This window comes from Patagioenas fasciata, chromosome 6 (genome assembly GCF_037038585.1).
Source record: "Patagioenas fasciata isolate bPatFas1 chromosome 6, bPatFas1.hap1, whole genome shotgun sequence".
Classification (NCBI taxonomy): Eukaryota; Metazoa; Chordata; class Aves; order Columbiformes; family Columbidae; genus Patagioenas; species Patagioenas fasciata.
In genome coordinates, this window is record NC_092525.1 from 15201931 (window position 1) to 15228058 (window position 26128).

Genomic DNA, 26128 nt, shown 5'->3' on the forward strand with positions numbered 1-26128 from the left:
CTCGGCAGATTGCTTGCATGAAGGCTTTCCAAGACTGCAATCTCAGCTACTGCCCTTTGACAGCAGCAAAGATAAAGATACATGAAGGTCCCTCCTCCTCTTGCACCATTTCCTTGAGATTAGCTTGTAGTCCCCTGCTTCATGGCCTGAGGCTCTTAACCCCAGAAGAAGCCACCGGGGTCTCACACACAGACCTTATTACCCATGAAAGCACTCTCTGACTTGCTTCTCCTCATCCGCTTGGAGCAAGGGCTTGTGTGGAGGTGTCTGAGCCCTGCAGAAGGGGGAGAAGGCATCAGGTTGGAGCTGGCGGATCTGCTCTGACTGCAAGCAAGAGGGATAGATCTCATCTTGTTTAGGCTACTTAAACAAGGAGCTGTTGCTCAGAAGAGATGAGAAAGCTGAGTGAAAACCATGTTCCCTGGCGTGATAATGCCTGAAACAGCAGTGTGGTTATGCAGGACTGTAAAGGAGCCAGGAAATGCCACCAGCCTGGCCAGAAACATCCTGGTGAACCTCCTGGAGCCCACAGCCACGGCCTCAACTTGCTCCTTGTGGCAAGCATCAGACCCAAAAGGTCTGTAAGTGGGACCAGCTGGGGAGCTGGAGGCTGCACAGACCTGATATGAGAAGGGGCTGTGGCAGTGCCAGTTAGCAAAGATGGAAGGGGAGATGAGCTCCAGTGAGCTCTGGACCACGTCCATCCTCTTCACCCTCATCCCCAAAAGCTCCTTCTGGAAGAGGGAGCTGGGCTTGCCAGCTTGCTGTCAGGGTGCAGTTTCAGAGGTCCTAGAAACAGGTTGGGTTTGAGTTGTTTTGTGTACACTTGTCCCTTTAGGAGACTTGGGGGACTTTCCCTCTTTGTTGTTAGGGATCTGCTACAGATTTCCAGCACAAATGTAGCTGAGGCCGGCTTTTTCCTCATTTGTTCTTGAGCCAGAGGACAGTGCTGGCACAAACAGCTCTTCTCCCTGCCTGTACTCTTCCATGTTGATTTGAAATAGTCGTTCTTTGGCCTTGGTTTCAGAGGGATGCATTTCATAAACCAGAAATAAATGGGCTTGAAATACTTGCCATAATTTTGCAAGATCTTGACCCTCTGATAGCAAGATTAGAAGAAAGATAACAACATTAGCATTCAGGCTGGAACCACTATTGTTAAATAGACAACACTTTAAAGCCAGTACTTCTTGTTTACAATTGAACTCATGAATTTTTAGATATTAATGTATGAGGGATTGAGTAAACAACCATTGTGCCTCTAAGGAATGAGTCCCAGGCTGTCCTGAGCTGGAATACTTTGTACTTTCCTGATTGCCTTCCAAGAATTTCAAATTACTTTGTAACAGAAAAACAAGCCTGCTTCAGGAGAATGTTTGCAAGGTTCTCAGGACAGCCGTAATTCCTCTGTACTGTGATGTGACTGGTTTTGGGGCAGAGCTCTGCAGCTGGGTATGGTGGGATGCTGACTGTGTGGGTGTTCGTAGAGAGGTGGAGGTTACAGGTGAAGAATAAACCACTCAGGTCAGGAGAGTTGGCCCAGCTGGATTTTAGTGCATCCAGAAGAGATGAAGGGATGAGTGCAAAGTCACACAGCAGGTCAGGGTGAGAGCCAGCGAGAAAAGGACTCTGCTTGCCTCACCCATGAGCCTTTCAGGAGCAGCTGGGATGCTCTCAGGCATGGGCCCATGGGATCAGTCCCCAAGGACCAGGTGACAAAGGGACATGTGGGCAGGGCATGTCCCCCTCGTGCCCTGAAGAGTCCATGCCGTGCTCTCCAGCAAAGCTACAGGCCGTGTTATGGTCTTACGGGTTCTCCAGGTTTACCAGGGTATTTCTGAGCATGGTGCCCCTGACACCACAAGCTGTGGTGCTCATACAAATAGTCCCTTATTTCTAGCTGTCCTACACTGAGTGAATACTCTTCAGGAGCAGCCAGCCTGTTGCCTTGTTGTTCCTTCAACCAAACAATAACACTTGGGACCAGAGACCAGCCTACTTTAATGCTCCTACCAGCCCTGGACTGCCCCAGTGCCCTTTGGTTAGTCTTTGTGCTGAGACCAAAGGCCAGAAGCAGAGACATCTTTCTACTGGTGCTGGTGGCTGGGGACTTGAGGCACGACATGTAGCAAAGGCAGCTGATGGCCTGGCAGCCTTGAGGTGTCCCTTCTGGCCAGCCTGGGCAGTCCTGTCTTGGGCATCATGGCCAGCACTTTGGTAAAATGGGCAGGATGGGTCCCTCACTACCTGCATCACTCAGGTTCGGTTTCCAAGCCAGCAGCCTGGAGCTGTGGGAAGAGTCATGAATTTGGGTTACCAAACCATCTGCTGGCTGCATTTAAAAAAAAAAAAAAAGGCAATTAAAGCAAAATTGTTTCCAGTCCTTCTGTTTGCAAGATGTAGTTTAGAGAGATAGTCAAGCCGGGGTTTGCCTGATCCTGCCACAGCTCTGAGTAGGAGTTAATTTGATCTAATCCCTGTGCTGTGTGTGCTGGAAAGTGAGGAGTTCCCTACCGAGGGCTCAGGGAGTGTGCTGTGCTGTTAGTTTTTAATGATGGTACAACCCAGGAAACTGGTGGTTTGATACTTTTTAAATTGCTTCTAATCAGAAATTATTAAACAACGTTAGAAAAAAAATATAGGAAATAAATTTTTTTATGGGAGACGATGATCACGTATTGCCTAAGACGGATGGCAGATCTAGGCAGTGCTGGATGGAGCTGCTAAAGCAATGGTCTGGGAAGCCCTTCCTGGGGTACCTCGCAGGGTGGGGGGACTGGTGAGGGGTGTGTATATAGGTAATTTAATATTCTTTCCTGGTTGTTTTTATATCCCCAGGGTTTTCATACCTGTTCTGCTGAAAGGTCATGCCCAGGAGAGATGGGGAAATGAGTCCTTTTAACCCATGCAGGGCCTGTGTTTGGGGACACCCTTATGCCTGGGGACTGTTTGACAGCTGAGGGTGACAGGATGAAGATGGCCTTACAAAAGGCAGGGACAGTTTGGTGCTTCAGGCTGTTCTTGATGGAGAGGACACAGACCCACGTCACCAGTGCCGAACCTCTTGTGACCACCCCTGAGGTGCTCTGGATGCGAGGCAGAGAGAAGCAGCGAGGTCTGATGTTACGGAGCTCAGATTTGGGTCAAAGCATCTTTTTCTCAGGGGGAGAAGGTAACATACCCCAGTTCTGAGTCTTGAAGGGGACGGAATGGGATGGTGGCAGCTCACGGTGTTGGGTTGAGTCTGGGGACTGCAGCATGCCATGGGGACAGCCCAGCTTGACTGTCACAGCCAGCTGAATGTTGGATGGTTCTGTATTGAGGGGCTGCCCAGTCTCACATCTTGTTTGACGGGGGGAAATAAAACACAACAGGGTGGTGAGAAAGCAGGAGAAGGGTCTTCCCTGATGAGCAAAGGGGGTAGCACAGCTGCAGGGTCCCAGGAAGGCTCAGCTGGGCAGCTGCTTATTTTACAAGAAAAAAGCCCCGAGCATTGCACTGGGCCGAGCCAGGGCCTTATGTAAGGGCTGGCAGCGGGGCTGGCGGTGCGGAAACCCAGCGGGCTGCAATCGCCTTTGATTTTTCTCCTGTTTGCTCAGCAGCTTTCATGCGGCTGGGGGGAGCGGGGCGAGGGCGCGAGATTCCTGCACACTGAACTCCTCTGTTTCTCTCGGCGGGATAAACAGGACATAAAACAAAGCCCTAAGCCAGCCCTCGCCTCCGAGGTGGTGTGCTGCCAAACTCCCTGCGGGACAGCCCGTCCCCTCCGGCTGCTCCTGGGGAGCTGCCACCCGAGCTTGGGATACAGGGCGTAGATGAGAGCCCACCCACAGGGGGTTTCTGGGTGCTACAGGCATTTTTGTGGCTGGGTGAGGGTTGCCTCGTGGTGTCAGTGAGGAATGAGCAGGAAAAAGGGGGAAAAGCTCCCTAGTAGGACTCAAGCAGCAAGTCCCATGGCCTCGGAGAGCCGAGGGTGGGTGCTCCAGAAGTGACTCCAGGCTGGACACTGTGTGTTCCCTGCAAGGGTTTTCCTGTGACCTGGCTACCCTGCAAGGCACAGTCCCAGGCGGTGGGACCAAGCCCCGTGTGACACACCGTGGGACACAGCAGCACAGGAGGGGCTCGAATGCTGGTCCTCTCTGCAACGGGCTCTGCGCGTGAGGTTATTCTGCTGCCTTGAAGCTGGGCTGCTTTATTTATAACTTCCCCTAAGGAGGAATTTCCAGGCTCTCATGCCCCTGTGCTTGATGCCTGTAAGTGACAGAGGACAATGAGGCTGACCTCAGCCCTTTCCCAATGCAGGATTAGCTAAGCTGGCTCCCCAGAGATACACCAGCCCAAGCCCATGCCAGCTCCCCTGAATTTCCACCATTTTACTGCTGCCAGGCTGCTGCAGGGCAAGGTGAGAAGGCAGGGAGCAAACCCTTGCTGTTGGGGTTTGAAACACTTCCAAGCATTTCAAGTGGAGTTTGCTCTGCAGCAAAGTGTCCTGCAACCACTTTGAAGTCACTTGATTGGGAAAAAGCATTGACCAAGTGTGAGGCTGCAGCAAAACTCCTCAGAAATGCTATCGCTGCTGAAGCAGCATGAAAGGAGGATGGTTTGTTGATGCACCTCTGTCCTGGTTGTCTGTCCTTGCCAACTTCTGCTCGCAAAAGGAAGAGCTTTGGTGGGGGAAAAGGCCACCTGGGCAGAAAGCTGTTTTCCTGACCGGGATCTGGGGACTCTGAGCCGTGCACGTAAAATCCCATTGGAAATGCAGAGCTGGGAAGGGCAGGTGCTACCTGCTGCAGCACTGGACCTGGAAAACCAGGCTGGGCTGACATTCAGGGACCCTTTCTTGTGCCCAGATGGGAAGAACAACTGGGGCTGGGGTCGGGGAAGGCTGGGGAGGTACGTGGAGCTGCCTCCCCATGCTTGAGGAGCAGCATGCCCAGGTACCTGCTCCAGCAGCTGGTTTGTGGGTGCTGAGCACCCCTGTGAGCACCCAAGCTGTGATCCTCCAGAACCATCGGGATCTTGGCAGGAGGTATGGATGCAAACCCTGAGGCCGCTTATCCAAACTGCCTGGCCTGGGGTTTTGTGAGAGCTGGCTTTCTCCTAGGATTCCCACTCTGGGCTTGATGGGTTGGAAATCCTGCAGGAGCAGCCTCTTTTTCTGTTTTGTTTTGTTTTTCCTGATGTTTGTGTCTTTCCACTTCCGTCTCTGGCCAAGGCGAGCGGTGCCAAGGCACACGAGCCAGGCACACCCAGAGGGAGGGGAAGCAAAGCACCCTCAGCCGGCAGGAAAACGGGGACGGAGAGCAGATGTGGTGGCTGGAAGCGAGGAGGATGAGGAGGATGATTTGCTCAGGGTGGTCCGTGGATCAAGGAGGGTATCGTGGCTCCAATTCAGTGCCTCGTCCTCTGGTCTTGCACTGATGCTGGTTCACCACAGGAGAGATAAGGATGCTCCACACTCGGGGTGCACACAGGGCTTGACACCCTGCTGCTTCCAAACCTGCTGGATGGGTCTCCCTGGCCCCATTTTGAGCCACAATATGGGCTCAAGCTGCATGAGTTGAAAAGGCTCAAGCTCTTAAAAAGCAGCACGGGATCAAAGCCTTCTTAAACACTCAGGGCATTTGGCCCGGGAGGTTTTGTTCTGACTATTTTTAGCAGTTGGGGCCAACTGAGTTCAGAGTTGGAGGCAAACTTTTTCCAAAGCTGGGGGCCGTTTGGATTAGGGAGGGGGAAAGGGAGTTCAGCCAGGCCCGTTTCCAGCAAACGTTGACTCCTTCCCTTAGGTATGTGTTGCTCTCCATGACACGCTAACAGCTCTGCACAGAAGTGCCTGGCTGGGGCTATAAAGATTGAAACAAAAAATGTGAGTTGGCTAGAAAGGAGACCATGAAATAGAGAAAGTTTCCAAACAGCAAGGCTGTAACATTTGAAAATGAAAACTTTCCTTACCAGTTTGTTTTTAATTACAAATACACTCACATTGTTTTCCAGGGGAAAGCTGGTGATGATTTAAGGGGGGAAAGATGAAGATTTGGCTTCCTGAAGCATATACGATGCTTAGAAATGGAGAGATGTCTGTTTATCTTCAAGGTGAGTTTTTTTGTGCCACCACTAAAGAATACAGCGTTTTTCTGTGCTACCCACTATAGGCAAAACCAGGCTTAAAATCTGAGCAAGCCAACCAACCAGGACACCCTTGAAATTGTGTCACGTTTGAAGCTATAGCCCTTGCAGAAGCCCTTGCTTCTGCCATGAAAACAGAAGCTGGAGTTTTCCTGTCTGCCAAGTGAATTGTGCTAATGAGGATGTTTAATTGTGAGGAGCATGAACAGCACACTTTAGATACACACCACAGCTTTTTGCATGCCTAGATCAACTCTCTTGATTTAAGTATAGGTTATAAAAATATCCCTCTAATTACCAATAGCTTCCCATCATACTGCCAAATCTCTGCTGCTCTGTAGGAGCAGTGTCTCTGAGCTTCTCCCAAAGGAAAGGCTGCAGTTAGGTTGGCAGGTCATCAGCCTAATGAGGGGATGGCTGGAGGGTTTGGCAACTGAGTGGTGTCCAGCCCAGGTGAGCTGTTATGGCAAGCGACAATACACTCTTTGCTGCAAGGGTGGTGTGGATTTTGTCCATGCTGTAGGAGCTGGGTGGTGCTCAACAGAGACAGCCCAGGTCTACCACATATGTGCCTTGGGTTGTTTTCAGAGAGAACTGCTAGAGGTGGAAGGTTCCTTTCATCTCTGACATCTTCAGCAAAACCTGTCCTCTGATGCAGAGGATGCCCATCCTTGCTGTGGATGGTTGGATAGCACTGGAGAAGCCAAACTGTTGTCATTCAGGGAAGGCTGCAAGGTCTAGAATGGATTTTTGAAGAACGGAGTGATCTGCATGTGGTTGGAGAGTGCGATGAAGGTGGGTCTGGCCTACCTGCATATCAGGTGGCCGTGGCTGGTGTTGCATCATGCAGAAAGGAAGGTTTCCCCTGGAGCTCCCCAGGTGTCTTGTTTCATATTTCTGTGAATGACCCAAAAAAGTAGAACAACAACACTGAGATGTGTGGATGAGGAAGAGCTGAAGGGTATCAACAGTATAGAGGAGGTTCTGGTTGGATGACCTAGAAGATGGAAGTGACAGCAATGATACAAAGCTCATCAGTATAAAACACAAGGTCTTTGAGCTTGAGGAACAACAACATATAATAAGATAGGACTTCACATTGCCTGGAGGGGTGATAGAGAAGGACTTTGGACTGTCCACTGATTTCACACAGTACCTCTGAGCCACTGCCTGAACGCAGTCATGCAAACGGCAGATTCATCCATTGGGGGACTTTGATGACAAGGCCTCTTTGTTGACCTTACAATCCTCATGGCAAGAGCCACCAAAACCTCCCCTGGAACAGTGGGTACAAATCTGATCATCCTTTCCCCAGAAAATGTTAGAGTGGAGCAAGTGCAAAGCAAATCCACTGTCCTGTTTGCTTCAAGGGTGAAATGAATGTGAGGGTCAGACGTGATTGTCCTTCTTCCATCTTGGTTTTTCAACACAGCAGAGACAGGCTCTGAGCCCAGTTTCCACCCCTACCCAGTAGAAGAAAATGTTCTTCTCATTTTTTGCCTCCTAATGAAGATGATGACCACTCACCTCATGTTTTGTATGTGTCCTTACTATCAAAGACAGTTCTTGTGCTTGGTGCTAATGTTCGCAACTCTTGGCTTGGGAAGGGTATACTGGCCAACTGGACAGTCATTTGGTCTGTTGAGAGGTTGTCTGTTCTGCAATTAACAGACAAAATGCCCACCACTGTGGTTGGAAAGGAGTTTTAATTAAAATCCCTTGGTATTGGCCTTGGCCAGACTGTGGAGTGAATGGGAAGAGGGCAGAAGGCCCGGGTCAGTGTCTTGGGTCACCCTAGGAGAGTGTCCCCTGAGCTGAGGCTGAACACAAGGAAGGACTTGGTTTATAATTGCATAGGCTTTTTCTTAATTCTTTTTTGTCTCGAGTGACCTGCCCAGTGGACAATTGCAAGCTGATAGGAGCACAGATACTGCCAACCAAAAGTTGGGCTGGGTCCACAGGTCATTTGAGTCCTAATGAGGAATCATGAATAGAAGCTCACAAGTGGCAAGTGAAAAACACCTCACCCTCTTCTCTAATGAGCACGGCTCTCCAAATGCTTTTGTTTTGGGCTTTGCTTGCCTTTCAGAGATGCCCAGGGCTACATCTTCCACACTGGCCTGCAAACTGCTGTCACCTGCTCCATCTTCTCCCTGATGGCCACCGGGAACGTGCCTCACTCTGCCCGGTGGCCAAGGCAGACCCTGCATGCTTATGACAGTGGGGTGAGTAAGCGAAGCCCTGGGAAGGTGAGATACCCACTCAGGGGGTGTGGTGGGCCCCAGTTGGTCTCCCCCAGGTGGAAAAATGTCCTCCATCCACTTGTCTGTGAGATGCTGGGCTTTGGACAAACTTCATGTTCCATAGCCTGCATGATTCCCCACCAGTGCTGTAATTGCAGGTGCTACTCTAATGAATAAGTGTGTGTTCCTCTTGTTGTCAAAGCCTATTAATTAATGCAAAGATCATATAATAAGCACTAAGAAACTGGAACAAGGATGGGTTTCCCCTCTCGTTCACATGCAGCAAGTCCTGCTTGCTTCCATGGTAGCCAACCCTGTGGGCCTATTTGTATTCCCCTTGCTCAGGATGGGGCAGTGGACCTTCTGGTTTGCACACTAATGAGCAAGCAAAATTAAGATATAAAAAAGCCAAATGGGTGCCAGCCCCATAACTTGCCACGTGAAGGCCAACTTGAGGGCCCTACCAGCCCATGTTACCCTGTGACACAGCACCAGGGCACTGAAGCCATGTAGATGCTCTTCCAAATTTTCCTCCAGAATATCTTTTATTTTTTCTAAGATTGTTAAGGTAACTTTTGGGGGGCAAAGCCCCTCTTGGTTCCATGCAGGGATCCTCAACTCCTGCATCCTTCCTTCAGCACAGACTTTGTCCAGAGATGCCCCAGCCCCCCGCGCAGGAGAATGGAGCAGGCACCTGGCACGGCGAGCTGGAAAAGGATTTTATTTCTGCACTTGGGCTCTGGCCTAGAGAAATCAATTGGCTTTCACACGTTTTAAGGAAGGAAGAAAAAAATCCTTTCCTGCTGCCATTTAAGTTTTTGTCTCCTGCTTTTGGGTTTAATTTTGTGCTGTCAGGCTGTGTGGGAGTGCTGAGCAGCTCTGGAGGTTTTCAGTCCATGCTGGTGATGGAGAAGATGTTGTCCAGGTGAACCCAGGCTCTTTGGGCTGGTGCATGTGGCCAGGGTGAGTGTAGGTGCCCAGGATGTCCATGCCTGGCAGGAGAGGGGAGAGGGGGAAGTTTGGGGGGCCGGACATGCGGAGAGCCACAGTGGTGAAGCTCCATGGACCAGTCAGAGGTGGCATTTGGGGACAAAAGTACCCAGGTGAAACATCCTGATGTGTTCCCCGCTGGCATTGGTTTAGACCTGTGCAAGACCAGCCACCTGCACAAATGCAGATTTTGGGACGAAATCAGCGTTTTGGGGCAGTGGCAGGGGGATATTTTTACTGTTCTGAAAAAAAAAAAAAGGCCATTTTTCTTTTAATGCCCAAGCATCGCAGACAAAGGGGTTGGCTGCGCTTTTCCCTTCCCTTTCAATCCCCTTTCTGCACGGTAACATTTTCTACTTCCAAACCCTGTTCTTTTTTGTTGTTGTTGTTGTTTTCCTTCTTGTTCCCCTCCTATACCCCCCTTCTTTCCCCCTCCTTCCCCCCCCAATATTCCCCTGGGGGAACGGCCCCTTTCCCGGGGTCCCCCGCCCTGGCAGGGTGCCGGGGGTGCAGAAGGGTGATGGCCGCTCTTCCCACTTCCCTCCCAGTAGCACAATGGGGACATTCAGCCGGGCACCACGTAGCCCAGCACCAACCCCAGAGCCCAGGGGACCCCCCCTTGCCATCCCCGTCCCCCCCTATCACCGTGGTGAGACACAAAATAGCTGACGCCGTGTCCCAGCGCGCTGGCGGAGGCGAACTGGAATCCAGCATCACAAAACAAGCCCTGTGCGCGCTCCCTTCCCGACGCAGGCGCGTGTGTGTGCGGGTCCCCCTCCCTCCATTCCCCCCCAAAATCTCCAAGTCTGCCCAGTAACACCAAACTGGGCTCCTTTTCCCACCCCCCCGGCCAATCCGCAGGCTGCCAACACGCCAGGGCCTCCGCTGCCGGGATGCGAGGGGCAGGGGCTGGTAGGGTTGCGGGGAACAACATGTTTTCCTTCTCCTCTTCTTCCTCCCGAACCGCTTGTTTTTTAATTCGGGGCCGGGAGGGGGGGAGGCGTGGGTCGGAGCTTGAAGGCAGCCCCCGTCCTTTCCCAGGAACACAGCCTACCCACCCCCCTGAAAAACAAAAAAAGTAGGATGAGATTTCATTGCTGCTCAAGGAAGCCTTGTTTTTAATCGCAGGCAGATCAGCGGTTTTTTTAGGGGTAGGAGAAAGGAGGAGGGGCAGAGCAAGGAAAGTAGGGTTTCCTACTCAAGTTCAAGCAGAGCTTTTCAGGCGCTCCTGCCTGCTCCGAAGGGATTTTTCCACACACCCCCCTCCTCTTTGCTTTGCTGTTTTTCCTTCTCTCTGATTGCATGCTTGCAGCAGCTGCTGTGTTTGCAGAGCAGGAGGCTGGACTGGTGTAAATCCAGCAGTCCTGGGGTGCTGGAGGTGATTGGTAGCGGCTGCCAGTTGGGCTCCAGCCTGCTGCCCCCCAAACCTCCCTGGGAAGCAGCTGGGGTAGGTGCAGGGATAAAAACACTGAACACACTGTGTTTTGGGGGATTTAACTGAAGGATTTTATGGTTGGACTTGATGATCTTAAAGGTATTTTCCAACCTAAATGATTCTGCGACTTCAGCTGCTTTGCAGGGGAGTAGCCAGTCCCTGTGCCTCCTCCATGCATCAGAGCGTTTAGCAGGTCCTTTGGACTTAGCCAGCCACACAGTTATTGCCTGCAAAATAATATTTAAAAACATTTTGGTCTCTTTTAGCATGTTCATGTGGTAGCACCTTATGATGAGCTTGCCGAGGGGCAACACCTTATGATGAGCTTGCCCAGGTGCGCTTAAAAGCAGGTATTGGTGATGTCTGTGATCCCTGACAGAAGGGATGTGTGTTTGGACCTGGGACCAGCAGGACAGGCAGTATAACGTGTCCCATGCTGCCTGCTCAGATGCAGAGCTGTGCTGAGATGCAGCAATGTCCGATGAGAATCAGAGGAGTTGATGGCAGTGATACTCTGCTGATTTGCATCCTGCTGAAACCTTAGCCCAGGAAGGACCGTATTGGCTTAATGCCATCAAATTCTTGTGGGAGCTCAACAAAATGAGGGCCTTGTTGCAAAAGGTGGAAAGAGGGAGGCCAGGTAACCACACAGCGTATATATCTTGCCACTTTTTTGGAAAGGGAAATTACCAAGGCAAATCTTGCCAAGGAAAATTGCTGCCAGCAATACCACCAGCCAGATGGGATAGTCCTGACATCCGAACATTTTGCAGGCACCTCCAGAGATGTGTCATGCTCCCCTTGTTGTTTTGGGTGTCATTACACAGCATTGGCTTGAAGGGAGGATGGGACAAACATCCTCCTAGCTCCAGGGGCCCTAAATGGCTGGGGAGAAAATGGCAATTAGTGCAAATGAAGAGCAGGCAGGCTGGGTCCCGTGGACGCTGGGTAAACTGCAGGAACGGAGCTTGGACTGCAGAAATCCTGGGGAACAGCAGGCAAAGTTGTGCCAGTCTTTGGGGGGTGGCTGGGAAGAGCTGCCAAGGACACCATGTCCCTTGTGTGCTGCTGGTGCTCTACCCCAGGGAGAGGCAGGGCCTGGGGCTTCTTGCACAAGCTGTTTGTGTAGGATGGGGAAAGCTGAGACTGGGGGGCACAGAGCAGCTCGGGATGTCCTGTGACAGCTCTCCTGTCCCAGCTCAGCCACGTGGAATTTTCCCCCCAGCAGGGGTGGGACAGGCTACGTTATAGATGAATGGGTGTTATTTCTTGAAATTAGTTTGCAGTCTTTTTCTCCTGAGTCCCTCTTTCCTCATCTGTCCTCAGCATCTGCCCTTCTCATTGACTCCACTGAATTCTGTCTGGCCTGAAAAGCACATACCTTGCATGGATAACCAGCACCACCATTGCTTCCTGGCTCTGCACACCTCCAGAAATGGCTAGAAGTTTACAAGCCCCAAGCTTTAACCCTCACAGCCCTTCTGAATTACACCTGTGGACACAAAAGGTAACAGAGGAGCAGCCAGGACCCCACCAGCAAGGACTGGTTGGGAAGCAGAGCTGGGAGGGTGGCTGGTGTCAAATGGGAAGGACAGACACAGTCTGCTGGTAGACTTGATTGAGGTTCATCCATCAACTCACAGGGCTGTGAGCAACCTGAGCTGGCTGAAGATGTCCCTGCTCATGGCAGGGGTTGGACTGGATGAGCTTAGAAGGTCCCTTCCAACCCAAACCATTCTGTGATTCTATGATTCACCCATGGGTGCAAAGCCAGGGAAGGGGCAGGGGCTGGTTGCCCCTGGGATGTTTATAAGATTCACTGGGCAAACTGGTCATCCCGGGCACCCGCTCCTTCAGACTTGGGCTTTAGTGAGAAGTAGGATGAAATTACAATATATAGGATATCCTGTATGATAGCACAGTATAGGATACAGACTCAGTCTACAGCTTGCAATTGAAAGTATCAGCCAAGCTAACAGCTCAAGAGCTGGATTTTGTATCAGATGTTGCCAACAACTCCAGGGGTAGAAAACAGGCACACCACACCAGTCCAGAACGTCAAGTGAAACCGTCCCATCAGTTTATATATTTCGGAGGAGATTTCCTCTGCAGAGCAACTCAGTTTTCTCTGCAGCAGAGATAATCTTCCCCTCCTCCCCCACTGCCAAATATTCTGGCATCACACCAAATAGCAAAGTCAACATGAAATACCCCCTCATTTCCTGGGCCTCCTCTTCCCAGCCATCCTCCAGCAAAGAGGAGTGATATAGCACGTGCTTTTGTAGCCGCAGCTTTCTCCCAGGACTGGGTCTTTGTGGCCCTTCAGAGGTGGTGCCAAAAGCTTTGAAATCTGTTAAAAGCTGAGGTATAAAGCAAGGAAGCAGCCAGGAGCCCTGGGTGACTGCTCTGAAGGGCCTCTGGCTTTTAAGGGGTATTTCTGAGGCCACCACCATCCCATGGCGTTGCACAGCCTCCCCACTCAGTGCACACAGGGAAAGGAACCACTCACGTTTCTTTCCTTCCAATGCAGGCACAAAGAAAGGTTGGAATAAGCATGGTGGCTCTGCCCTGTTGGCATGCAAACTGCTGTCCACAGCTGTGAGACTGAGTCGAATTTATAGGCTTAACAAGATCAGGAGAAGCTGATCAGCAGATGGGGGATCCCATCAGTGTCTGCCGGACCATTTTCCTCCAGGAACTGGAAGCAAGACAGGATCCAAGGTGCGTGTGGTATCTGCTGCACTTTCATTGCGCCAACTTCTTATCTCCATCCCAGTTCTTTTGCAAAGCAACTCGGAAGCCTGACAAGCGGACCTCCCCATCTCAATCCCCATGCCTTGCAGCAGTGACATTCATGGGACATTGCTCCCTATTCCTCCTTGGCAACCGGCATGATGGTCCCACCAGGATGACCATGGCACCAGCTCCCACCTATTTGCTGCAGCATGGAGGATGTGGGTAGATGGACCCACGTTCCACACAGGAGTGTCTGGTTTGGGGGTATAGGGAAAGCAGGGCATTTACTAAATCTTTTGGAAGAAGGATTTATTGACTGCAGGACATGCTTAGTCAGAAAGAAATTATTTAGTGGTAGGTTGGTATTTTTTCCAGTTTCAGTATCTCATGCTGCCCATTCCTTCATATGTCATTAAACTGCCTTTTCATCCACCCCCTTGAACTCAAACCCACTGCAGTATGGCCTATACATTACTGCTGTAAGCCCTGTGGTTCCCATGCCCTTCTGATTGGCATCTTTTGCCCTGAACCTTCAGATATGAGCCAGCCTGAGCAGGACAGGAGGATCAGAGAGGGAAATAACATCAGCAGGAGGGTGAACTTTGGGAATGACATGTTGGACAGGATTCTGGTGGGGCCTTTGGGGTAGGATATATCCCAGAAGTCGGATACCATGTCTGAGTGTCAGAGTGGGAAGCAGTATGAAGGTTGGCATGTGGATGCACATACAAACATATTTATTGCATTTTCAGGGTTGCCTTACATTTGAAACTCATGATGCACCCTCTCTTCCAGGTGCTTGTTTCCAGGGACGCAAAGATGGCTCTGGAGAATGGTACGGAAAGAGTTTCTGCCCAACCCTCACACCGTTCTGCTTGGGGTAGGGTTTTCTTCTGCTCTGCCCACTCCTCCCTGCTGCTTCCATCCCTCCTGCTTGCTTTCCACGTGCTGCAGAACCAGCTAGGCAATGTGCTCTAGTATTTTCTCCCCATCCGTGTTCAGCTAATCTGCTGGATTATAGTCATTATATTTAACTGGATTAAACGACTGTTACTGCAGTTACTGTTACTGTTTTGCTCTGGTCATATTTAGAGGGTGCTCTGGTCATATTTATAGGGCTGCTGAGTCAAGTTACAGCTTTAAGGGCTGGAACCTTGGACCCTATAGGTCAAAGTAACCCTCGATAAAGTGGAGCATCACCCATTGGTACAAGCACTTCCAGGGGCCCTTGGTGACTCCTTGCTGCAGGGCAGCATTTAGCACTGCAAATAGAAACCCCACCTCCCTGCACCTCAAATTATATTTGATAGCAGTGTAGCATACCGGAATCTTCTGATCTTGAGGAACCGGGCCAGGGAGAAGATCTTAAACCCTTCTGCTTGAAGAGGGTGAAGTTTACATGGCTGTCAGTCCCTGCAAGCCTAGGAACTGGAAAAAAGAAATCTTTAGAGTGCTTTCTTTGTAATATCTTGGTTGTCTTTGAGGCTGGAACCCTGTGGGGTGAGTGACCAGGGGATGCTGTTCGTCACAGCCATGGCAATTCACATGCCAGAGCCGCCTGAGGGCTGGGGAGCAATGTGGTCTGGTGGAACCAAAAACTGGCTCTGAGGTGATGCTGGGGACTTTTGCTGTGGGCAATGCAAAGGAAAGAAACAGCTTTTCCTGGGTGTCTGACTGTTTGTGGATGGCAGTCTGAAGAGCAAAGGCACCTCAGTTGCTTGGACAGCCTGGGCATCCTCCAGGCCCACTGTACCGTGCAGAGCAGGGACCAGCCCGTCCCGCAAGGCCACATCTGACCCTTCAGCATGGGGACAGGGAGTCCCAAATAAGCTCTTTGGAAGTAATGAGGAACTGTAGCACATGCACTAAAAATAAAGAAACAGCAGGCGAAAAATAAATCACTTGGAGGAGCCTCCGGCTGGGAGGCTCCCGGGCAGACTGAGCCCTGATTTGTGGTCTTGACCTTGGCTCATTGAACTTGGGCCCTGTCTCGCCTGGCTGGAAAACCAAGTAGAATAAAAAGCAGGATGTCAAGGCTGAACTTAGCTTTTCCTTGTGCAGATAAATCACCAGGAGATGAGGAAATTGGCTGTGTTTGTTTGCAAACAGCTCACTTTTGGCATGCCAGACCTACTCATGCAGGTTCCATGGTTGCCTGACTGAGGTTGGAAGACGAACAAACTGCCTGTGCTGTCCTGGTCCTGGTGGGAAGGTGATGGAGAGTTAAACCAAAGAGGTAGTCTGCAGCAGCGTGGTGGTACCTTGGAAGAGGGAGAGGGGCATAAACCAGCGATGTGCAAAGGTAAGAGTGGAGGAGCCCTCTGTCTTCTGTTAATGCACCATGCCCTCGAGTGCCTGGGTCACACCAACGCACTGTCACTGCCGAGGTACCAGGGGAACTACATAAATAATCTAAAAAGAAAAGAAGTTTTTTCTTTAATAATTTTCCAATTGCTGATGCAAGAAGTGTTGGGTTTTTTTTCTTTTCCATATAAGAGATCTTTTACTTTGTGCTGCTGTACATTGTACCATTGCAGACTATGTTTTGGCGGAATGTGGTTGGTGTCTGACAACCTCACCAATGCTCCCATGCTCTTTGGGCTATAGTGCTCTGGGTAGAGACAAATATTGCTTGCTTTCCACCCATTCTCTTCTCCAACTGATGGGAAGTCAGGAAGGGTGATGTGTTTTAGCTGGTGAAATAAATCAGCCAGACAAGTGGGCTGAGCTCATGGATATTCAGACCATAGCAAATGTCTGTAAGTGTTTTCTGCAGTGTAGAGTTTATCTACAGGCACCTTTGCCATTTGGCACCTGTTACGCTTGATTTGGGGTATCTTGGTTATTAAGTGCTTTACAGAGAAAGCTCCAGAGGACAGAGTAGTAACTGCCCCCTGCTCGCCTCCATTTTTCTTGTGGCTCCTGGCAGCAGGAGCAGAGTTTACTGTAGCTTCTGTTCCCATCTATTCTGGGGCTGAAGCCGTAAAAACAAACGGAGGATGATTACACCACGCACTTGCAAGCACCGAGGAATGGTGCGGATGCGAGAAGCAGAAGAAAAACTTGCTCATTTAGTGGTTTTCTGACTGCCTGCCAGGGCTGCATCTGCTTTTCAGCCAACAGAGCGCAAGACCGCTAGCTGGCTATTGGATGAGAAGAATTTGAATAATTTTTGTCACATGGAGGAAGCGGGAGCAGGGGCCCACCCTGATGGCCTTTCTGAGCTGAAAACTGATGCTCATGTCCACTGACTGCTATGCATATATATCGATGTATGGATTTTTATTCTTTCTTTTTTAGAGAAGTGCTTTCTAAACCTTTCATAACTTGAGAAGTTAACTGGCATGGCCAAACCAAGCAAGCAGCAAGGCAGGCGGCTGTTGTCATGAGGTGAGCACTTGTCCTTGATCTCATGCTTTAGGGAACCTCTGCAAACTTTTTTTTTTGCCCCTCCCCCCTTTTCTTATAGCCAAAACACCCGTGGACCGAACAGTCTACTGCCTGTACAGACAGGCAGGAAAACACAAAGCTCTGTAAAACCCCCCACTACTTAACCCCTACTCTAGGGAGACATTTGTATGACTTCGCGTTGCAGTTTCCTGATGAGTTCTGCTCTGTTGAAAGCAAAGCTCAGAAGGACTCTTGACCTGCAGACAAGACACCCTCAATAGCCTTTTAAAAGCCTCCAAGCCTGTATTGAGCAGATCCTAAAATCTTGCCCACAGCATGGATATAAATGCAATCCCACATTTTGTACCCCAGGTCCCCTTATGCCTTTATACTATCCATGGAGATCTGCGTATGGATCAAGCATCCTCCCAAACGAGCTGCTCTAGGTACTGGCCACATAATGGACAAAAATATCCATTAAAATCGAATTAAGCAAGAAAGCTACAGGCAGAAAAGCTAGAGCATGACTGCTTCTGCTGGTACCAGAAAGATGTTTGCAGAAGAACTTGAAGAGCTGGTGAGAGGTTTCGTCCAGTCCCACCTCCCTGGCCTCAGCAGACCCTCTCCCTGTCTGTCATGAGGTGGGCAGAGGGAAGACCATAAGCAGACACAGTCCCTTGCAGCATCTTGGAGGCACCTGGGTTCATGGAGAAACCTTCTCAAATCTGGGCTGGGAGAGCCTTCTGCTGCCCTTTCTTCCCATCTCTCAGCATTGCCTCTTCAGAGAGCTGGCACCAGTTTAAACTCGTTTATTTGAAAGCCGGCAGAGAGGAGGGAAGAGAAATATGATTACCAGGTCATTGATTTATCTCCCACAAGGCGCCCAGAGAGCAGGGTGTCTGCTGAAACAAAAATTAGCATTTGTCTAGCTCTGATAATTCTATAAACAGCTCTGGATACAGGGATGAAATGCAGTCGTTCCCGAGGAGGTGCCGGCATTTTGATGGATGCAGATGGGATGAGCAGGGCTTTGCTCTGCCCAAGCCCAGCGCTGCAGGATGGCCCCCAGCAGCTCAAGGTGCACGCCAGATTGGGCTCTTTCTTTATACCCAGCCCAGGTGATGGTGCTGGGGGTGTCCAGCATGAGCCCAGTGGGGCACCCAAGGGACCAAGCCCACCGAGGGACATGTTGGGTGTACTGGAGGGTGGGAGGCAGAAGACCTTGAGTCTCTGTGTCTTTATGTCATGTGTTTTAAATTGCATTTTAAAATGCAATGTAAAACAACAACAAAAAAGCTTTTAATTAGGAGGATACCAAAGCCTGCTATGCTCTGGTTTGGCCTGGGGTAGGAAACGGAGCTGGGAGCTGTAAGAGGGATATAACAAGCAGTAAAACATAATCCTGGGATTACAGGCGGCAATTAGCACCACGAGGATGTTTGTGTCACCCTGTGCTCCCTGCCTGCAGGCTTCAGGCTCTGTTACAGGGACCAGAGCGTGTCTCCCACCGTAGCTGGGGCAAGATTAGTCCCATGGGCTTGCAGCGTGCTGTGGTGCCTGCGATACCTTGGTATCACATTTTTTTTAGGGAAATTAGCACTGTCACAGCCTGGAGGACTCCAAGGAGTGTTGACCTGTATCTGTGGGCCAGGGAGAGCTGTTGGCAGAGGCAGGAGGTGTGGAATTGCTGCTCGGGAGAGGCAGGATGGAAATGGAAGCTGCAGCCGAGGCTGTGCTGGGTAAGGATGAGGTCCCCGAGTGCCAGCGTCTGCCGGACACCCCGTGCTCACCTGAACGGCTCAGCCCATGCTTGCCAAGGAGGCATCAGGATGCACCAAGCATGGAGGGTGTTGGTCTCTTCTCCCAAGTTAACAAGTGATAGAACTAGAGAAAATGGCCTCAGGTTGCACCAGAGGAGGTTTAGGTTGGATATTAGGAAAAAATTCTTCCTGGAAAGGGTGGTCAGGCATTGGAACAGGCTGCCCAGGGGAGTGGTGGAGTCACCATCCCTGGAGGGGTTAAACAGATGTGGAGATGAGGTTCTTAGGGACACATGGGTTAGTGCCAGTGTTGGGTTAATGGTTGGACTCGATCTCAAGAGTCTCTTCCAACCAAAATGGTTCTGTGATTCTAAGCAATAGACCTTTTTGTGTCCCAGCTCTGCTTCCGCTTCCTCAGCCTGAACGTTCATGGCCACCTCAGTAAACACAGCACACGGATTTAAAGCTGGCTCAGGCACGCTGTTCGGTTTATTTACAGGTAACTCTAGCAGCCATCAAAAAATAAATGAAACAATAGGCAAAGCCAGCCGTAGGGCCAGAGTATGGTTGGATGTGTGCCTTGGTCTCCCTCAGGGCTTCCCTGTGCTCCAGTCCTGGTTTGCAGACACAATTCCCACATTTCCTTCTTGCTTTTCCAAGGAGTGCAGCTCACATCGTAAAGCCACTTCGAGATGCCGCTGTCCTCCCGCAGCCTCTCCAGCCCAACAGGCCTGTGTGAGCTGCACTCCTCAAACAGCTAATTCTGCATTTCTCAGGGAGACATTTCAAAATTCAGTAAATTTCCCAGCGAGACGGTGTCCAGGAGAGGGCAGGGTTAGCCACCACGCACTGCAGCACAGCACCGGCATTTAAGGGTCAGGAAGACTCAGGTGTTGCCATTATTTCCAGCCCAGAGAGAGCCCTGATTTTCCACAGGTTTGGCAGGGTTTTTGTTTTGGTTTTTTTGGTGGGTTGGTTGTTTTTGTTTTTGGTTTTTTTCCCCCAGGCTGAAGCCCCACTTAAAACAGGGTAGTTTGTGCCTTTTCTGGCCCCTTCCAGCCACAGACCATCCCTGCAGACCTTGTTCACACCGTGTTTCTCGTGCTGAGCGATCGTGGCTGCTCTTCTAAAAGGCAACGTCTGTCCAGGTGGGGCAGAGAAAATACCTTGCGTTAATCAAGGGATTGGTTACAAGAAGTGTTACGCTTCCAGGAAAATCTGGGCAGCTGCTGTTGCCCTCAGCCACCGAGCCCTGGGGGCTGCGAAGAGCAGGGTCTGCAGTGGGCTCTGATTCATCACAAGGATGCTGGAGGGGTACCGAGCGCTGGCAAGGGGAGCAGCAGATCTGGCATCACCCCGGGAGGCTCCACACACACCCCAGCAGCACCTGGCTAGGGCAGCCATAGGCAGTGTGTGGAACACTCTGCTGAGCACCTCCGCAAGCCCCTGCTCAACCAGATCCAGGGATGGAGAAAGCAGGTGGGGAGCCAAGGAGGATGATCGTTTTCTGGGATTTTCTGTGAGTAGGGATGGAGGAGCAGACACAGGGGAGAGGGTCACTGAGCAGCACAGGGGAGGGCGCTTTCGTTTAGCATTGCTTTCTCCAGAAACAGCATCCTTCCCTGAGTTACTCCTGACACTCCTCTGGCCTTGCCCTGGCTCCAGCTTGTTAATGTTTAACCTGCTGGATGGGGACAGCCTGTAACAGGCAGCACACAGGAGGTGGTGTCAGTGTGTGGGGACAACAACTGGGCACACGCCAGGCCACCTCCTGTCACTGGTGGGACCTGCATCACCTGGTGCCGTCAGCAGCACCCAGCCCCATGCTGCTCCCATACTTCCATAAGCCCCGGGACTTAGTGGGGGTGAAGCGGTTTGCTGGGGGCAATGCCAGTTCATTTGGAAGAGGGCCAGCTGGGGCTGTGTGACGCGTTTGAGAGGTGAAAGTGAGGGGGGGATGCTGGCTTCAGCCCCCTGTGAAGTGCAAAGCCTGGCAGGCAGAGCTGTGGGGTGATAGGCAGCATGAGCCCAATGTGTTTGCACATATAAAGCCCCTTTTCCTCCAGGGACATCATCCCCCAGAGCCCAAGCAGGCCCAGGGCTTACAGGGGTGGTTGGTGCCATGTTTTAGGGCAAGTGCTGGTTTGTCTGAGGCAGAAAAAAAAAAGGTTTCCTTGTAAGCAAACAAAGCTTGACTTTATTGCCTTTAAAGTGCAGCTAGCACAAACAGTGGCAAAAGTGCAAACACTGATAAAGCTTAGAACATTTTGAGCTGTGCAAACAAGCCGGAGGTGGAGGGTTGTGCTTTTGCCTTTTCTTTGCCTCCCTCACGTCCTTTTTCCTAGGCGGACAGCTGCATCGCACATGCCTTGTGCTCCTCCTGCACCTTGCTCAGCGTCTTCTGTCCCATCTCACTCTCCAAGGCCTCCTCTGGGTGATGATCCATAGGTGACTGTAAAAAAATCCCAGCCTTGCCCTGCTGGCTCCTTGCCTGGTGATCAAAACACCCTGTTCCCCACCGTTCCATGCTCTTCAGGGCTCTTTTTGCCCTGGCGAGGGGAGGGTGATGCACAAGAGACAGGAGATGGCTTACAAGGAGCCAGAGCATCAGTGCTGTATGTGAGGATGAAGGTCCAGCTCCTCAAGAGATATTTAGTTATCTGCGTCCTATTACAGTGTGTTTCAAAAAGGTGGATCCATTTTCAAAGCGGCATATTTCACAAATGGCAGTGTGTTACAGCTATGCAAAAATTTACAAATGGTTTAATGAATTATCAAGTTTTAGTAGACCAGATTAGTTGCTAATGGTAGCACAAAAACACAGTCTTTGACATATCCTGACAAGGAAAAGAGGTATAGTGAGTTCAAATTGGGGCCATCTTTTTGAAACACCCTTTATTTAAGATTATGAAGCAAGCTGGGAAAAGAGGGCACCAGTGAATCAGGCAGGATGCAGGGAGCTTTATCTCATCTCTGTCCCTCCAGATCCCCATGCACCAGAAGGTTCTGCTGTCTCCAGGCTGGGAGGGCAAGAAATACATGGAGTTGTGGCAGCCCCATCCTGCAGGTACCCCTGGGGCTCTCAGCACAGCCCTCCTCACCCTGAAATGGAGGCATTAACAAGTTTTGTGTCTGGTTGACAAACTCCTCCCTAATCCAGCCTTGGAGTGGGGAAAAGCTTTTCTTATTAAGGCCATCATCTGTCCCTGTCCTGCACGGGGCATGCTGGATCGCTCCCCTTGCTGCCAGAAAAACCTGAATACTGGCCAGGAATTAATGTCCTTGCCAGACTTACCCAAAATCAGCTAATTCAGCATGTTACTGAGGGAAGGGACAGGCAAACAGAATGATGACACACTCACTTTTGTAAGGCTTGAGAAAACAGACTGAAGTACAGTACATGAAATTACAAAAAAAATAGACGTACTGGGGTAAGTTCCAGTTGCTTTGGGACAAAGTGATTTTTTTTTTTTCTTTTTTTAAGCTAAAACTTCCTTCTAATTCTGCCAGGTCCCCTCTGAGTGAAGTTTTGGAGATTTTTCCCATCTGAATTCTATTTTCTGGTAGGAGAGGCCAGGGCAGGAGCGCCTGTAGAGCCCAGACTCGGAGTAGAGAGGCGATGCACGTCGGACATGACACCTGGGCTGGTTTTGGCCCAGGGTGACTTGTTGATTTAACCGAGGCCGGACGCCAAAGGCAATAAGGGATTAGAGTAAAACGGCTCGGGCAAGCAGTGGGGTTTTCTCAGCAGTGATGTGTGATGCTCCCACAAGAGCCACAGTGTTTGAGTGCGGATGTATAGCAGAGACCAGGACGTGTGCCCATCATGGGCACATTGCCCCATGGTGGTACCCATGACATTGAAGGAAGAAGCCAGACGAAATGGTTGCTTGATACTGTTGGGTTTTTGGAACAAGTTGTTATTCTTAAATAGGCTTTTTCTCCCTTGCTGCTCACCCCAAACACTCACTTCCAAGAATCGCGACAAGCATCACTTGGGTTGGTGATACACCAGCGCTGTTGCCCCCATCCCTGCCCCATGGGGAGCTCCTCTGCGAGGAGCATCTTCTCCTCACCCGTGGGGTGCTGGAAGCTGTCAGGCCTACAAATTCACAGCTCCCTGGGGAGCAGGAAAGCTATTTTTTTGAGGCTTCAAAATTGCAGCAGCCCAAATTATTTCCTAAAGCTTGCATTAAGTTATTCAGGCAGCTGGCTGCACAGGTATTAGGTTGGTGCAAAAGGAAGTTGCGGTTTTTGCATTGTCGAAATTGGCTGTTTGATACTGGAATACGTTCTTAAGTAAATGTGGTAATGTTATACATAATTTTAATTATACATCATTATTTTAATGCACTTTTCTCACTTTTTTTTTTTTTTTACTACTGACTTATTACGTGCTGTTTATTTTATATTTCTTTTAGACTATGGAAATTATGTTAGACAAAAGCAAATTTCGAGCGATTGGAGTTCAAACTTGGACCTATTGGAGTTCAAAATGGGTCGTAAAGCAGCGGAGACAACTCACCACATCAACAACACGGTTGGCCCAGGAACTGCTACTGAACGTAAAGTGATGAGTCAAGACATTTCGCAAAGGAGCCAAGAGCCTTGAAGATGAAGAGCGCAGTGGCAGCCATTGGAAGGTGACAATGACCAAATGAGAGCAATCATCGAAGCTGATGCTCTTACAACTACACAAGAAGTTGCCAAGGAACTCAACACCGACCATTCTATGGTTGTTCGGCATTTGAAGCAAATTGGAAAGGTGAAAAAGCTCAATAAGTGGGTGCCTCATGAGGTGACTGTAATAAAAAAAAAAAATCATCATCTTCAAGTGTCATCTTATTCTACGCAACAGCAACGAACCATTTCACGATCGGATTGTGGCATGTGACAAAAAGCGCATTTTATATGACGACCGGCGACAACCCGCTCAGTGGTTGGACCGAAAAGAACTTCCAAGGCGCTTCCCAAAGCCAAACTTGCACCAAAAAAGGTCACAGTTTATTGATCTGCTGCGGATCTGATCCACGCAGCTTTCTGAATCCCAGCAAAACCGTTACACCTGAGAAGGATGCTCAGCAAATTTATGAGATGCACCAAAACCTGCAACACCTGCAGCCGGCATCAGTCAACAGAAAGAACCCAATTCTTCTCCACGACAACACCCAATCACGTCGCACAACCAAAGCGGAACAAATTGGGCTACAATTGCCCCATCTGCCTCATTCACCTGACCTCTCCCCAACTGACTGCCACTTCTTCAAGCATCTCAACAGCTTTTTTTCTGCAGGGAAAATACTCCCAAAACCAGCAGGATGCAGAAAACGCTTTCCAAGAGTTCATAGAATCCTGAAGCATGGATTTTTACACTACAGGTATGAACCAACTTAGTTCTTATTGACAAAAATGTGTTGACTAACAGTTCCTATTGTGATGAATGAGATGTGTTTGAGCCTAGTTATCATGATTTAAAATTCAGTCAGAAACTGCAATTACTTATACACCAACCAAATATAAAGTAACTTATAAAAATGATGCTCTCTATTAATTTTCCATGTGTTTTCCCACAGTCACAGTTTTTCTCTGCACTGCCGGGACGTGGGGAAATAACCTCATCGTGAGCTTGTTTGGGATGGAAGGTGAGGATATTTTTTTGTGCATGCAGTCCTGTAAGAGGTAAAATTGACCCAGCATGGCTAGCAGGGCAGATGGCTTTGGGGACACCAGGGTCAGGCACCCGCATCACGCGCCGAAGCATCACCACCGACTGGCACCTCGCAGCTGCTTTGAGGTGCTGGCAGGGACTGCAGGTCACGGCTGCCAACAACTCAGAGCCATTGTGCTCCATCGCTCCCTCTCCTTTCTCCCCGTTAATAGCTCCTTTCTGTACCCAGGGAATGTGATTCTGCATCATCCCATCCCACTGCCTGCACCCACCAGAGATGATGTCCCAGCTGGGACTCTCCGTGCTGGCCCCAAAAACAAAGTGCTTTCATTTTCTATCAGCGTATTTGTATTGGATTGGTGCATTCAGGAAAAAAATCTTTGCTGCTGCACTATCCATAAGTGCTTCCACCAAAAATGGGGTTTATTTTATTGCATATCCCGCACTCACCCCGCAGCTGCTGTTTGGTACCTGGAGCAGAGATGCACAACAGCCCAAACTGCTCGAGCAGGCGGGCTGTTTGGAGGCTCTCAGGGAACACGAGGCACCTAACCAAGCTGTTGTTCTCATTTGTTATGCAGTGTTAAGAAAATCTGCACCATTCTCCCGTCAGCCGCCCCATCCCAGAGGATAATTCATGCTAACGTCATTTCATTTTGGTCCAGCTGCTGGGCTCATGGACAGATGTTTTATTGTTCAAACTGAACACACAAAAAACAAACAAACAAAAAGAACAACAACAAAAAAAAGCAACAACAACTAATTTGTGTTTGCGGTGAGGTTGGCCACAGCTTCCCCTCCCCAGAAATGGGAGGAGACAGAGCAGCAGCCCCAGGGAAGACCCAGGCCTCCAGGAAAGCCAAAATTTGTACATCCAGATGAGTGTCAGCCTCTGAAATATGATGCAACACCATCCCCCAAAAGGCTGCCATGTCCAGTGAGCCCCATTTCCCTCGACACTGAGCTGTCACCTTTGGGTGGGATGCACCATAACAGTCTGCCCATCCTCCCAGGAGCAGAGATCCACCCCGGTATTTGCAAGGAGGAGCGTGGCCCTTGCTTGAGAGCCAGCATACATCTCCTGCAAAGAGCAGACAAAAATAGGTGCAAAAATGTGCCAGCAACATGTGCATCTTCAATGCACAGGCAAATGAGCTCACCCTCTTTTCCAGCTCATTGAAAGCAGCCTGCGCATTTGATGCACATGTTAATAGACATTTAGTATTAATTTTCTCTCCAGCACTAGTAACTCTATAAATAAGAATGTCACTTCTCCCATGCAGAAGAACTGGGAAACACTGGTATCTGTTACACAAACTGTGGAGGAGGGACCAAGAGCAAGGGTACAGCTGCTCTTGCCACACCTGCAGAGACACTTTTACCTGTAGGTAAGATGTGGCCCTAGAAATAAAGGGCTCTGAAATGCCCACAGCAAATTGCTGGGGTAATTTTTCACTACACAGCCAATGCAGAAGGCACAGGGCTGCCTGTGAGGCAGACGTGAGTGTTTTTTGACACCGCCTGGTGCGTGCCACATGCTTGGCATGCGTTCTGGCAGTATATTGTGTTTTCTCCACGTTCCACAAGAGGGGGGTGGTAGGGATCTAATCCTAAGGGATCCAATCCTATATGAAATGCCCTTGCTCCTTTCCAGAGACTGTGCGCGTGGTTTGAAAAGCCTTGGCAGGAGAATGACTGCAACATCTCCTCTTAGTGAACAAATAGTGGGGGAAAACCACTGAATTTTTATGGTTGCAAATAAAATAGACCTTGACCATGA

At 50.0% G+C, this 26128-nt stretch overlaps 1 long non-coding RNA gene across 3 annotated transcripts; it reads left to right on the forward strand.

The window, feature by feature from the left end:
- The first annotated feature begins 2870 nt into the window (after positions 1-2870).
- Positions 2871-26128, forward strand: LOC136103539 (uncharacterized). 3 transcript variants are annotated; one of them, XR_011739677.1, is made up of 10 exons: positions 2871-3172; positions 5995-6093; positions 8216-8351; positions 12121-12301; positions 13325-13515; positions 14326-15832; positions 16831-16920; positions 23102-24058; positions 24254-24322; positions 24930-26128. It is a non-coding gene; the product is annotated as an uncharacterized lncRNA (long non-coding RNA). The 3 variants fall into 3 exon arrangements; XR_010651639.2 differs by having other exon boundaries at positions 24254-26128; XR_011739678.1 differs by lacking the exons at positions 2871-3172; positions 5995-6093; positions 8216-8351 and adding an exon at positions 10163-10271 and having other exon boundaries at positions 24254-26128.